The sequence below is a fragment of the Rutilus rutilus genome (genome assembly GCF_951802725.1).
Source record: "Rutilus rutilus genome assembly, chromosome: 10".
Lineage (NCBI taxonomy): Eukaryota > Metazoa > Chordata > Actinopteri > Cypriniformes > Leuciscidae > Rutilus > Rutilus rutilus.
The window spans coordinates 24306742-24322233 of NC_140215.1; the positions used below are offsets into that span (position 1 = coordinate 24306742).

Genomic DNA, 15492 nt, shown 5'->3' on the forward strand with positions numbered 1-15492 from the left:
CCGACGCCATCAGCCTTTTTGTTGGATCTCATTAATTCATGTTTGTGATCATGGTAAAAACAGCCAGCCCGCCTGCAGAAGGATGGGGAAACTCACCCCCCACCCCTCATCCAGTAGGGGAAAGTCGCGTCTGGCCAGTGCGTTGGAGGCTCAGTGCCGGGATTGGCGTGCGTGGCTGGGTCTGTCTGTGGCCGGAGGGAAATGGGGGGGCTGTTATTAAGGAGCGTTGCTGGGTAGAATAGGAATGTTTGTCATGGATGAGTGAATGGCGTGAGTCTGTGTGTAAGAGAGATTACATAGTGTGTGTGAGGTGTGCTGGCATGATTTTCATCTACGCTGTAATACCATACACACGCATGAGCAATATGCCGATGTTGGGCAAATAACCAGAAAAAAAAATAAACATAAAATAATCCATATATGTCTTAAATGGTAGTGAATATACACTACCGTTCAAAGGTTTTGGGTCAGAAAGATTGTTGTAATGTTTTTGAAAGAAGACTTATTCTCATCAAGGCGGCATGAATTTGATAAAAAATACAGTAAAACAGTAATATTGTGAAATATTGTAATTTAAAATAAACATTTTCTATTTGATTATATTTTAAAATGTAACTTATTCCTGTGATGCAAATCAGAATTTTTAGCATTATTATTCTGGTCTTCAGTGTCACATGATCCTCCGGAAATCATTCTAATATGCTGGTTTGCTGCTCAAGAAACATATCTGATTATTATCAATGTTGAAAACTGCTTAATATTTTTCTGGAAACTGTAATACATTTTTAGGGTTCTTTGATGAAAAGAACGTTCAAAAGAACATAATTTATTTTAAATTATAAATGTCTTTACTGTAAATGTAATGCATTATTGCTGAAAATTTTTTTTATCTTATATACAAACATATACATGACAGCATTTTTTTTTACATTTTTTTTTTTATAACTTTTATTATAAAATGTAATCTTATATTTTGGTGTGAAATCTATCATACAGCTTCAGAAAACTTGCACAAATTGTATGGATTGCTTTTGCCATTTTGCCCATTGTATGGAAAAGTGGAGCATAAAATCTCCACTTTTGTGTTCCATTAACAGCATAAAAGCACATGGAATGGCATGAGGGGTATATTGACTATCCCTTTAAGTTAAACATATATCCTGCTCTGCACTTTTTGATTACATTGGTCTCCTTAGGGGTTCCAGCAGTCTCTTATTTATCTGACAGATTGATATTTCAAGAAGTTCTTTTTTCTGCATCACAACAAAATAAAACATTTCATTGCTGTGATCTGATTGGTGAGCATTCCAGGGCATCAAATCATCTCTAGGGCAGTATCTCCATCCATTAGCCTCTTAATTCTGACAGTAGAAGGGATGCAGTCACTACTAGGCGAGCATCACTATAGCTACAGGGCAGTTGTACTGTGAGCTGTAATTCACTATTCTGGAACTCCACTGATGAAGAGATGATTGGCTGAGAGTTTTTAGATTGTAACCGTGGCAACAGAATCATGTGGTTAAGTGTATGGTTGAGTAAACTAAGTGGTTATTATGAACAAGGTTCAGATCTAAGTCAGTTTGTAAGGTCACTGGGCTTTCTAACACTCTGAATGAAACAACTTAACAACATAATAAAGATGGCTGAAGCTGACCATTTGAAAACAAGTGTCTGGTTTGGGGTGTTTTCCCCTGACCCATCCCTACTGCGCACATTAATTCTGCAAGATTGGATTCCAGACCGAAGCTCCAGATAGCTGAAGAAGTAACACATCATTTTGCTCTCAAGGGCAGGGGCTGAAATCCCAGAGCGTAGTGGCACAGGTAGCTGTTGTGCGGCTCAAGGGCGACAATATACTGATTTCCTGTGTGCAGCAGGAGGTGGAGAATTGATGCAGTGTTTCTTCCCAGCAGGCTGTGCAGCGCACGACAGACACACCTCCAGGCTGTGTATTTACCCAAGATCCCTATCACTGCTAGAGAAAACTGCCCTGGCCACGCCAGGACACGTCCAGTACTTTCACCAATATAAATAAACAACACTTACACTCTGGGATTCTGGGATGCGTTCCAATTGCTTCTGTTTTGTTGAATTTTCCTTCATGTTTCCCTCTCTGTTTTACTAAGTGTTCCTTCTTTGATCCTGTTATCCACCATATATATATATATATATATATATATATATATATATATATATAATAATGGTGGATAACAGGATCAGAAAATAACAAGTCTGATTTAAAGTCATTATCGCTGCATCCAAAATCAAACACTTCTCCTACTATATAGTATGCGAACAGAGTAGTATGCCCCGAATACATTACAGTAAGCTGCATCAGAAATCACATACTTCTCGACTATTTAGTAGGCGAAAAACAGTATGTGACAAAATAAGTATATCCGAATTCACAGTACTCATAAAAGAGTAGGCAAAAAGTACCCTAATGACCTACTAATTCCGGTGAGATTCTGAAGTGTGCATTTGATGGACACTTTACTATCCCATGAGGCCACTGGAGAGGATTTGTGAATGCCAGTGAATTGGCGTTACTGACGCTGGTCACATGATAATGACAACATGGCGGATGTAGTACGTCCAGATCATATTCATACTACACACATTCATACTATACAGACTGCACATTTTTAGTGGTTGTGAAGTAATTACTTATTCAAAATAAGTACCTACTCAAGAGAGTATACGATTTCGGATGCAGCCCTTGTATTCAAAAAACATTATGCGAAAAGAATGAGCTCTAGGACTTTCCGATCACTGCCTGGTTCATCTTCTACCAACTTACAGGCAAAAACTTAAAACTGCTAAGCCAGTAATAAGGACTGTAAAGAGATGGACCAACGATACAGAGCAGGTCTTACAAGCCTGTTTTGAATGCACTGACTGGAGTGTTTTTGAAGCTGCTGCCAGCGATCTGGACGAGCTCACAGAGACTGTAACATCATACATCAGTTTCTGTGAGGATTTATGCATCCCTACCAGGACTTACTTATCATTCAACAATGATAAACCATGGTTCACACCAAAACTCAGACAGCTTCGTCAGGTCAAAGAAGATGCCTACAGGAGTGGGGATAGGATCTTGTATAATCAGGCCAGGAACACATTGACAAAGGAGATTGAAGTGGCTAAGAAGAGCTATGCCAAAAAGCTGGAAAACCAGTTTTCCTCCAACGACCCTGCATCAGTGTGGAAAGGCCTGAAAGACATTACCAACTACAAGACACCATCCCCCAGCATCGGCAGCAATAAGCATCTTGCGAACGAGCTGAATGTCTTTTACTGTAGATTTGAGACCCCCGATCAGACACCCCATACCCGCCCTGACCATCTCTCTACACAGCCATCAACACCTCCAGCCATCCCCCTCCCCTCCCCCCCTGCACTTCAGATCAGTGAGGATAATGTGCGTCAGATCTTCAGGAAACAGAAGAGAAGGAAAGCACCAGGCCCAGACGGTGTTTCACCAGCCTGTCTGAAAACCTGCGCTGACCAGCTGGCCTCTATCTTCTCACTGATCTTCAACAGATCACTGGAGCAGTGCAAAGTCCCTTTCTGCTTTAAACGCTCCACCATCATCCCAATCCCGAAGAAACCAAAGATCACAGGACTCAATGACTACAGACCTGTTGCCTTAACATCTGTGGCCATGAAGTCATTCGAAAGACTGGTGTTAGCATATCTGAAGGACATCACTGGACCCTTGCTGGACCCCCTGCAGTTTGCCTACAGAGCAAACCGGTCTGTGGATGATGTGGTCAATATGGGACTGCATTACACCCTACAACATCTGGACAAACCAGGGACCTATGCAAGGATTCTGTTCGTGGACTTTAGTTCTGCCTTCAACACCATCGTCCCATCACTGCTCCAGACCAAACTGACCCAGCTCTCTGTCCCTAGCTCCATCTGTCAATGGATCACCAGCTTTCTGACAGACAGACAACAGCTAGTCAGAATGGGCAAAATCACGTCCGACAGCCGCACCATCAGCACCGGTGCTCCACAGGGATGTGTTCTCTCACCACTGCTCTTTTCCCTGTACACAAATGACTGCACCTCTAAAGACACCTCTGTCAAGCTCCTGAAGTTTGCGGACGACACTACTGTTATCGGACTCATCCGGAACGGTGACGAGTCTGCGTACAGACAGGAGGTGGAGCAGCTGGCTCTTTGGTGCAGTTATAACAACCTGGAGCTGAACACGCTCAAAACAGTGGAGATGATCGTGGACTTCAGGAGAAACCCCCCTGCACTCCCTTCACTCACCATCATGGACAGCACTGTGACTGCAGTAGAGTCATTCAGGTTCCTGGGCACCACCATCTCTCAGGATCTGAAGTGGGACACTCACATAGACTCTATTGTGAAGAAAGCCCAACAGAGACTGTACTTCCTGCGTCAGCTGAGGAAATTCAACCTGCCACAGGAGCTGCTCGTACAGTTCTACTCAGCTGTCATCCAGTCCATCCTCTGCACTTCCATCACCGTCTGGTTCGGCTCTGCTACCAAAACCGACCTCCGTAGACTACAGCGGATAGTTCGGACTGCTGAGCGAATCATTGGCACTACCCTTCCCACACTCAAAGTACTGCACTCATCCAGAGTGAGTAAAAGGGCTCGCAAAATCACTCTGGACCCGTCACACCCAGCACACTCTCTGTTTGAACTGTTACCGTCTGGTCGACGCTACAGAGCACCGAGCACAAAAACAACCAGAAAAGTTTCTTTCCCCAGGCCATCTACCTCATGAACACTTAAATGTTCCGCTACTGTGGAACAAACATGTGCAATACTTCCCTCAGACATTTCATTATAGCACCTTATAACTTTATATATATTTAGGGCCCAAGCCCTGAAGGGGCGAAGGCCCTATTGTTTTCGTTAGGATTATTATTATTATTATTATTATTGTTCTTCAAGGGTTCGGGGGCTTTTGGGGCCTTTAACGTGCTCAAAAACTCATGAAACTTTGCACGCAGGTCAGAACCCGCGGCCATTAGGGCCGGACTGAAGCTGGTACCCGGGCGTGGCAGGGGGGCTCAACAGCGCCCCCTAGAACACAATCTTAAATCTTGGACACATACAAGAACGTATTAGTATGAAACTCGGTACACATATAGATCTCATCGGGCCGAACAACTTTCGCGCTCTAAGTTATTAGCTCTGCCCAACAGGAAGTCAGCTATTATGGGTTGTTTGAAAAACGCATGCTGTGGAATTTAATGTACTCCTCCTAGGGAATTGATCCGATCCACACCAAACTCGGTCAGCATGAAGTCAAGATATTGAGGATGCTAAATTGCGGACGGATTTTTGATATCTCGAACGGTTTGGCCGTGGTGATGAAACGAATTTATAGCGAGAAAAGATAAACAGGAAGTGTGTTATAACTTCTGCATACATGAACTGATCTTGATGAAACTTCAGCAGTGTGTTCGTTGTAAGAGGCCGATCACATGGATGTGACTATTGTGAGTTAAAGTTATAGCGCCACCAACTGGCAGCAGGAAGTGTGTCACTTTCAAAATGCTTTGAAATCACCCTCTTATTTTTACCCGATTTGCTTCAAACTTTATGTGTATAATGTTGACACACGGCAGATGTAGACCTGTGAAAGGTTTATTGATATCTTAAATACTGTTGCCGTGGCAATGCATCAAACTTTAATATTCTTTTCAGATGCTTTTGAGACTCTTAACATACTTGAAATTGGATGAAACTCGACAGACACATCACAATTATTAGCCGGTAGACATGTGCAAAGTTTCAGAAACGGGCGTGGTGAGGGGCTCAGTAGCGCCACCTTTAGTCAAAAATGGGGGCTTAGTTTTAAGTAGAGTCACAAAAATCGTTATGTATATTGTTCTCATCAAGCCGGACAACTTTCTAATTTATAGTCATAAGCTGTGACCAACAGGAAGTGAGATATTTTGGTTTGAATGTGATTTTTTGGAGAATTATCTCCCTCTCTCTCTCTGCCTCTGCGTCTCTGTGTGTGTGAGGGGTGGGGGGATTTGTCTTTTGAGTGAGATTTGTTTAAAATTCCTGTTTTTCAAGGTTTCAGGGGCTTTTGGGGCCTTTAACGTGCTCGAAAACTCTTGAAACTTTGCACACAGGTCAGAACCCGTGGCCATCAGGGCCGGGCTGAAGCTGGTACCCGGGCGTGGCAGGGGGGCTCAACAGCGCCCCCTGGAACGGGATCCGAACACTTGTCCATAAATCAAACACACTTGCATGTAATGATATGAAACTCGGTACACATATAGATCACATCGGGCTGAACAACTTTCGTGCTCTAAGTTTTACGCCAGCCCAACAGGAAGTCGGCAATTATGGGTTGTTTGGAGAACGCTTGCTGTGGAATGCGAAGTACTCCTCCTAGAGAATTCATCCAATCCCCACCAAACTCGGTGTGCATGAAGTCAAGACATTGAGGATTCTAAATTGCGGACGGATTTTTGATATCTCGAACGGTTTGGCCGTGGCGAGGAAACGAATTTATGGCGAGAAAAGAGAAACACGAAGTGGTATAACTTCTGCATACATTAACTGATCTTGATGAAACTTCACCAGTGTGTTCGTGGTAAGAGGCCGATCAGATGGATGTAACTATTGTGAGTCAAAGTTATAGCGCCACCAACTGGCAGCAGGAAGTGTGTCACTTTCAAAATGCTTTTGACAAAAGTGGGGGGGTTAGTTTTACCCACAGTTACAAAAATCAGTACGTACATTGGTCTCATCGAGCCGGACAACTTTCTAATATACAGTTATTAGCTTCGACCAATAGGAAGTCAGATATTTTGGTTTGAATGTGGATTTATTTGCAAATTCAGCCTCTGCTTTTTACCCACTCCTGCTAAGTGTTTTTTTTTTATTCACACCAAACTTTTTTAACACGATGAAAATACATTAAAGATGCTAAATTGTGAACGGATATTAAATATTTCAAACGGTTTTGACATGGCGAGGGATTAAAATAATGTCAAAAAAGGAATCAGAAAACATCTCATATCTTCTTAAAATTTAATTATACACCATTTATTTTTATATAAAATTATACAAATATCAGAACTAAACCGAAACAGAACTAGTTTTGGGTTTATTCAGTTTTTTTCAATTCAAGAATTATGTACAAGTTTAAAATCAGCCAGAATGCGCTATTTAGTAAAAAAAAAAGTCATACATAGGGCTATTCTGCCCTCTTGTGTTCAAAATCAGGTAGGCCCATTGTATATTGTATTTATATATAAATATAATAGCGATGTGACTGAGAATTTTTTCCCACTGGTTAATCGATGTGTGACACCGCGGCGGGGGCTTTTAAATCGCTAACTTAAAGGGATACTCCACTTTAAATTGAAAATTCTGTCATCATATACTCACCCTCATGTTGTTTCAATCCTTTATTAATTTCTTTCTTCTGCTGAACAGAAAGGAAGATATTTAGAAGAATGTCAGTAACCAGACAGTTTCTGGTCTCATTGACTTCCATAGTATAAATTTTTTTTCCTACTATGGAAGTCAATGGGATCAGAAACTGTCTGGTTACTGACATTCTCCTAAATATCTTCCTTTCTGTTCAGCAGAAGAAAGAAATTCATAAAATTCATATTCTTTTTTGATGCTTTTGAGACTCTTAACATACTTGAAATTGGATGAAACTCGACAGACACATCACATTTATTAGCCCGTAGACATGTGCAAAGTTTCAGAAACGGGCGTGGTGAGGGGCTCAGTAGCGCCACCTTTAGTCATAAATGGGGCGGTTAGTTTTATCAACAGCAACAAAACTTGGTATGTGTATTGTTCTCATCAAGACGGACAACTTTCTAATTGACATTAACCATCTCCGACCAACAGGAAGAGAGATATTTTGGTTTGAATGTGGATTTTCTGAAGAATTTTCTCTCCCTCTCTCTGTGTCTCTGTGTGTGTGAGGGGAGGGGGGATTTGAATATTGCTTTTATATTGTTAATCAAGGTTTCAGGGGCTTTTGGGGTCCTTAACGTGCTCAAAAACTCTTGAAACTTTGCACACAAGTCAGAACCCACGGCCATCAGGGCCGGGCTGAAGCTGGTACCCGGGCGTGGCTGGGGGGCTCAACAGCGCCCCCTTGAACGGGGTTCTAAAACTTGATCCATATATCAAACACGCTCGCATGAATTAATATGAAACTCGGTACACATATAGATCTCATCGGGCCGAACAACTTTACCCCGGTCAAGTTTTACGCCAGCCCAACAGGAAGTCGGCTATTATGGGTTGTTTGGAAAACGCTTGCTGTGGAATGTGAAATACTCCTCCTAGAAAATTCACCGTGTCCCCTTCAAACTCGGTGTGCATGTAATCAAGACTTTGAGGATGCTAAATTGCGGACGGATTTTTGATATCTCGAACGGTTTGGCTGTGGCGAGGAATCGAATTTATGGCGAGAAAAGAGAAACACGGAAGTGGAATAACTTCTGCATACATTAACTGATCTTGATGAAACTTCAGCAGTGTGTTCGTGGTAAGAGGCCGATCAGATGGATGTAGCTATTGTGAGTCAAAGTTATAGCGCCACCAACTGGCAGCAGGAAGTGTGTCACTTTCAACATGCTTTTGACAAAAGTGGGGGGGTTACTTTTAACTACAGTAAAGAAAAAATTGTTTCTATATTGTACTCATCAAGCCGGACAACTTTCTAATTTACATTCAATAGCTCTGGCCATCAGGAAGTCAGATATTTTGGTCTGAATGTGAATTTTTTTGCAAAATCAGCCTCTGAATTTTTAGCCACTCCTCTTAAACTATTTATTTTATTCGTACCAAACTTTTTCAACATGATGAAACTACATTAAATATGCTAAATTGTGAATGGATAATAAATATCTCAAACGGTTTTGCTATGGCGAGGGATTAAAGTAAAAATCTTCTAAAAATGTAATTATATACCATTTATTTCTATATAAAAGTATACAAATATCACAACTAAACCCATTTTATTCTGTTTTTGCAATTCAAGAAGAATGAAAAAGTTAAAAACAGGCTATTTAGTGCTATTTGGTTCAACAAAAAAGCAAACGTGGGGCTATACTGCCCTCTTGTGTCCAAAAGGACATCAAAATAGTATATAAAACTTTTTACCAGGTAGGCCAATATTGTATTTAAATATACATTTATTAGGTATGTGTCTGAGGATATTTTCCCACCGGTTAATCGACGTGTGACACGAGTGGGTGCTTTTAAATCGCTAATATAATAGTGAAAGAAAAATAATGATAATGTTGCACACACAAATCACACACATGTGGGAAAGAATGATGCTTTTAAACAACACTAAACCGCCATTAGGTGTCGCCAGGCATCCATCTTAATAAGCGAGTCATTGATTCATTCGTTCAAACGATTCGTTCGAATGAGTCGATCATGATTAAGACAGATGTTAATGGATTGATCATTCAATCTTTGAGTCAACCGATTCGTTAAAAATGCTGAATCGTTCAGTTATGAGAAAACACGTGATGCGTGATGGTTCTGCCGTGATCTTTGTTTAACTATTTTCGCTGCTGAAACAGAACAAAAACAGTCAACATTGCATCTAAAATGTAAGTGACTTAATTGTAACTGTTTATTAACCTGTTGTATGAAATCTAGGGGTGGGAGAAAAAAATTGATTCTTAGATGCATCGCGATGTGGACGTGGACGATTCTGAATCGATTCACAAATGTCAAAAAATCGATTCTCTAAAAAAATATTTTTCTAATAACGTAATATTGACGGAAGGCAAAAGGCGGAACTCTAAGCGGACGTGCGTGCAGTCTGTGGCGCGCACATAACAGAGAAGTTTCTTCTGCTCACCAAGGCTGCATTTATTTGATTAAAAATACAAACAAAAACAGTAATATTGTAAAATAGTATTCCAATTTAAAACAGCTGCTTTCTATTTTAATATATTTTAAACTGTTATTTATTCCTGTGATCAAAGCTGAGTTTTCAGCATCATTACTCCAGTCGTCACTGTCACATGATCCTTCAGAAATTATTCTAATATGATGATTGATACTCAAGAAACATTCATTATTATTTTAAATGTCGAAAACAGTTGTGTACAGTCTTTGATGAATAGAAAGTTCAAAAGAACAGCATTTATCTGAAATCTAAAGCTTTTGTAACGTTAAACACTACCGCTCAAAAGTTTGTGGTTAGTAATAATTAAAATTTTATTTTTGGGGGAAAGAAATAAAATAAATCAGTACTTTTATTTATGAAGGATGAGTTAAACTGATCAACAGTTACAGTAAAGACATTTATAATGTTAAAAATATATATATTTGAAATATATGCTGTTCTTTTGAACTTTACATTCATCAAAGCATTTTTAAAAAAAAAAAAATCTGTACACAACTGTTTTCAACATTGAAAATAATAATGAATATTTATTGAGCATCAATCATCATATTAGTATGATTTCTGAAGGATCATGTGACACTGAAGACTGGAGTAATGATGCTGAAAACTCAACTTTGATCACAGAAATGAATTACTATGTAAAATATTTAGGGCCCAAGCCCTGAAAGGGCGAAGGCCCTATTGTTTTCGTTAGGATTATTAGGGCCCAAGCCCTGAAAGGGCGCAGAGCCCTATTGTTTTCGTTAGGATTATTATTAGGGCCCAAGCCCTGAAAGGGCGAAGGCCCTATTGTTTTCGTTAGGATTATTAGGGCCCAAGCCCTGAAAGGGCGCAGAGCCCTATTGTTCTTCTAAGGATTATTTATTAGGGCCCAAGCCCTGAAAGGGCGAAGGCCCTATTGTTTCCGGTAGGATTATTAGGGCCCAAGCCCTGAAAGGGCGAAGGCCCTATTGTTTTCGGTAGGATTATTTATTAGGGCCCAAGCCCTGAAAGGGCGAAGGCCCTATTGTTTTCGTTAGGATTATTAGGGCCCAAGCCCTGAAAGGGCGAAGGCCCTATTGTTTTCGTTAGGATTATTATTATTATTATTGTTGTTCAAGGGTTCGGGGGCTTTTGGGACCCTTAACAGACTCAAAAACTCATGAAACTTTGCACACAGGTCAGAACCCGCGGCCATTAGGGCCGGGCTGAAGCTGGTACCCGGGCGTGGCAGGGGGGCTCGACAGCGCCCCCTAGAACACAATCTTAAATCTTGGACACATACAAGAACGTATTAGTATGAAACTCGGTACACATATAGATCTCATCGGGCCGAACAACTTTCGCACTCTAAGTTATTAGCTCTGCCCAACAGGAAGTCAGCTATTATGGGTTGTTTGAAAAACGCATGCTGTGGAATTTAATGTACTCCTCCTAGGGAATTGATCCAATCCACACCAAACTCGGTCAGCATGAAGTCAAGACATTGAGGATGCTAAATTGCGGACGGATTTTTGATATCTCGAACGGTTTGGCCGTGGCGATGAAACGAATTTATAGCGAGAAAAGATAAACAGGAAGTGTGTTATAACTTCTGCATACATTAACTGATCTTGATGAAACTTCCGCAGTGTGTTCGTTGTAAGAGGCCGATCACATGGATGTGACTATTGTGAGTCAAAGTTATAGCGCCACCAACTGGCAGCAGGAAGTGTGTCACTTTCAAAATGCTTTGAAATCACCCTCTCATTTTTACCCGATTTGCTTCAAACTTTATGTGTATAATGTAGACACACAGCAGATGTAGACCTGTGAAAGGTTTATTGATATCTTAAATACTGTTGCCGTGGCAACGCATCAAACTTTAATATTCTTTTCAGATGCTTTTGAGACTCTTAACATACTTGAAATTGGATGAAACTCGACAGACACATCACATTTATTAGCCGGTAGACATGTGCAAAGTTTCAGAAACGGGCGTGGTGAGGGGCTCAGTAGCGCCACCTTTAGTCAAAAATGGGGGCTTAGTTTTAAGTAGAGTCACAAAAATCGTTATGTATATTGTTCTCATCAAGCCGGACAACTTTCTAATTTATAGTCATAAGCTGTGACCAACAGGAAGTGAGATATTTTGGTTTGAATGTGATTTTTTGTAGAATTCTCTCCCTCTCTCTCTCTGCCTCTGCGTCTCTGTGTGTGTGAGGGGTGGGGGGATTTGTCTTTTGAGTGAGATTTGTTTAAAATTCCTGTTTTTCAAGGTTTCAGGGGCTTTTGGGGCCTTTAACGTGCTCGAAAACTCTTGAAACTTTGCACACAGGTCAGAACCCGCGGCCATCAGGGCCGGGCTGAAGCTGGTACCCGGGCGTGGCAGGGGGGCTCAACAGCGCCCCCTGGAATGGGATCCGAACACTTGTCCATAAATCAAACACACTTGCATGTAATGATATGAAACTCGGTACACATATAGATCACATCGGGCTGAACAACTTTCGTGCTCTAAGTTTTACGCCAGCCCAACAGGAAGTCGGCAATTATGGGTTGTTTGGAGAACGCTTGCTGTGGAATGCGAAGTACTCCTCCTAGAGAATTCATCCAATCCCCACCAAACTCGGTGTGCATGAAGTCAAGACATTGAGGATTCTAAATTGCGGACGGATTTTTGATATCTCGAACGGTTTGGCCGTGGCGAGGAAACGAATTTATGGCGAGAAAAGAGAAACACGAAGTGGTATAACTTCTGCATACATTAACGGATCTTGATGAAACTTCACCAGTGTGTTCGTGGTAAGAGGCCGATCAGATGGATGTAGCTATTGTGAGTCAAAGTTATAGCGCCACCAACTGGCAGCAGGAAGTGTGTCACTTTCAACATGCTTTTGACAAAAGTGGGGGGGTTACTTTTAACTACAGTGAAGAAAAAATAGTTTGTATATTGTTCTCATCAAGCCGGACAACTTTCTAATTTACATTCAATAGCTCTGGCCATCAGGAAGTCAGATATTTTGGTCTGAATGTGATTTTTTTTGCAAAATCAGCCTCTGAATTTTTAGCCACTCCTCTTAAACTATTTATTTTATTCGTACCAAACTTTTTCAACATGATGAAACTACATTAAATATGCTAAATTGTGAATGGATAATAAATATCTCAAACGGTTTTGCTATGGAAAGGGATTAAAGTAAAAATCTTCTAAAAATGTAATTATATACCATTTATTTCTATATAAAAGTATACAAATATCACAACTAAACCCATTTTATTCTGTTTTTGCAATTCAAGAAGAATGAAAAAGTTAAAAACAGGCTATTTAGTGCTATTTGGTTCAACAAAAAAGCAAACATAGGTCTATACTGCCCTCTTGTGTCCAAAAGGACATCAAAATAGTATATAAAACTTTTTACCAGGTAGGCCAATATTGTATTTAAATATACATTTATTAGGTATGTGTCTGAGGATATTTTCCCACCGGTTAATCGACGTGTGACACGAGTGGGTGCTTTTAAATCGCTAATATAATAGTGAAAGAAAAATAATGATAATGTTGCACACACAAATCACACACATGTGGGAAAGAATGATGCTTTTAAACAACACTAAACCGCCATTAGGTGTCGCCAGGCATCCATCTTAATAAGCGAGTCATTGATTCATTCGTTCAAACGATTCGTTCGAATGAGTCGATCATGATTAAGACAGATGTTTATGGATTGATCATTCAATCTTTGAGTCAACCGATTCGTTAAAAATGCTGAATCGTTCAGTTATGAGAAAACACGTGATGCGTGATGGTTCTGCCGTGATCTTTGTTTAACTATTTTCGCTGCTGAAACAGAACAAAAACAGTCAACATTGCATCTAAAATGTAAGTGACTTAATTGTAACTGTTTATTAACCTGTTGTATGAAATCTAGGGGTGGGAGAAAAAATTGATTCTTAGATGCATCGCGATGCGGACGTGGACGATTCTGAATCGATTCACAAATGTCAAAAAATCGATTCTCTAAAAAAATATTTTTCTAATAACGTAATATTGACGGAAGGCAAAAGGCGGAACTCTAAGCGGACGTGCGTGCAGTCTGTGGCGCGCACATAACAGAGAAGTTTCTTCTGCTCACCAAGGCTGCATTTATTTGATTAAAAATACAAACAAAAACAGTAATATTGTAAAATAGTATTCCAATTTAAAACAGCTGCTTTCTATTTTAATATATTTTAAACTGTTATTTATTCCTGTGATCAAAGCTGAGTTTTCAGCATCATTACTCCAGTCGTCACTGTCACATGATCCTTCAGAAATTATTCTAATATGATGATTGATACTCAAGAAACATTCATTATTATTTTAAATGTCGAAAACAGTTGTGTACAGTCTTTGATGAATAGAAAGTTCAAAAGAACAGCATTTATCTGAAATCTAAAGCTTTTGTAACGTTAAACACTACCGCTCAAAAGTTTGTGGTTAGTAATAATTAAAATTTTATTTTTGGGGGAAAGAAATAAAATAAATCAGTACTTTTATTTATGAAGGATGAGTTAAACTGATCAACAGTTACAGTAAAGACATTTATAATGTTAAAAATATATATATTTGAAATATATGCTGTTCTTTTGAACTTTACATTCATCAAAGCATTTTGAAAAAAAAAAAATCTGTACACAACTGTTTTCAACATTGAAAATAATGATGAATATTTATTGAGCATCAATCATCATATTAGTATGATTTCTGAAGGATCATGTGACACTGAAGACTGGAGTAATGATGCTGAAAACTCAACTTTGATCACAGAAATGAATTACTATGTAAAATATTTTAAAATTGAAAACAGCTGTTTTAAATTGGAATAATATTTCACAATATTACTGTTTTTGTTTGTATTTTTAATCAATAAATGCAGCCTTGGTGAGCAGAAGAGACTTCTCCTAAAAACATTAAAAATCTTACTGACCCCAAACTTTTGAACAATAATATATATATATATATACATATATATGTATGTGTGTGTATGTATGTATGTATGTATGTATATATATATATATATATATATATATAAATATAGCTGCGAGCAGCGATGGAGGGCCAAAGCCGGCGGTACCGCCACCCCGGTGCCTTTAGGTAACTAAAGGCACCGGGGTTGCGGTGCCACCGGCTTGGGCCCGTAATCGCTGCTCGCAGCTATATTTATAATTTATAATCTTTTTATTTTTATTTTATTTTTATTTTTTCTATTTTTTTATTTATACCTATGTTACTTGTCTTGTCACTTTATATTGTATGTGTACTGGAAGCTACTGTCACCAAGACAAATTCCTCGTATGCGCAAGCATACTTGGCAATAAAGCTCTTTCTGATTCTGATTCTGATTCTGAAACCAGATGACCTACTACTTTTGCCGAGATTCTGAAGTGCTCATCAGTAATAACATGACGGTTGTAGTAAATCCAAATTCCATTCATACTATATGGAATGTACTTTTTTAATGGTTGTGAAGTAAGTTCAAATTCAAATATAGTACCTTCTCAGACAGTATGCAATTTTGGACGCATCGGATGTCTGTACAATTACTACTCCTCAAATTGTCAGAGGATATGTATTAATAGAG

The 15492-nt window shown here is 39.6% G+C and overlaps 1 protein-coding gene across 2 annotated transcripts in view; it reads right to left on the reverse strand.

Annotated features, from left to right (window-relative positions):
- The window catches only part of nrp2b (neuropilin 2b), an 87151-nt gene that overhangs the window by 47583 nt on the left and 24076 nt on the right, over positions 1 to 15492 (reverse strand). The window lies entirely within an intron of this gene.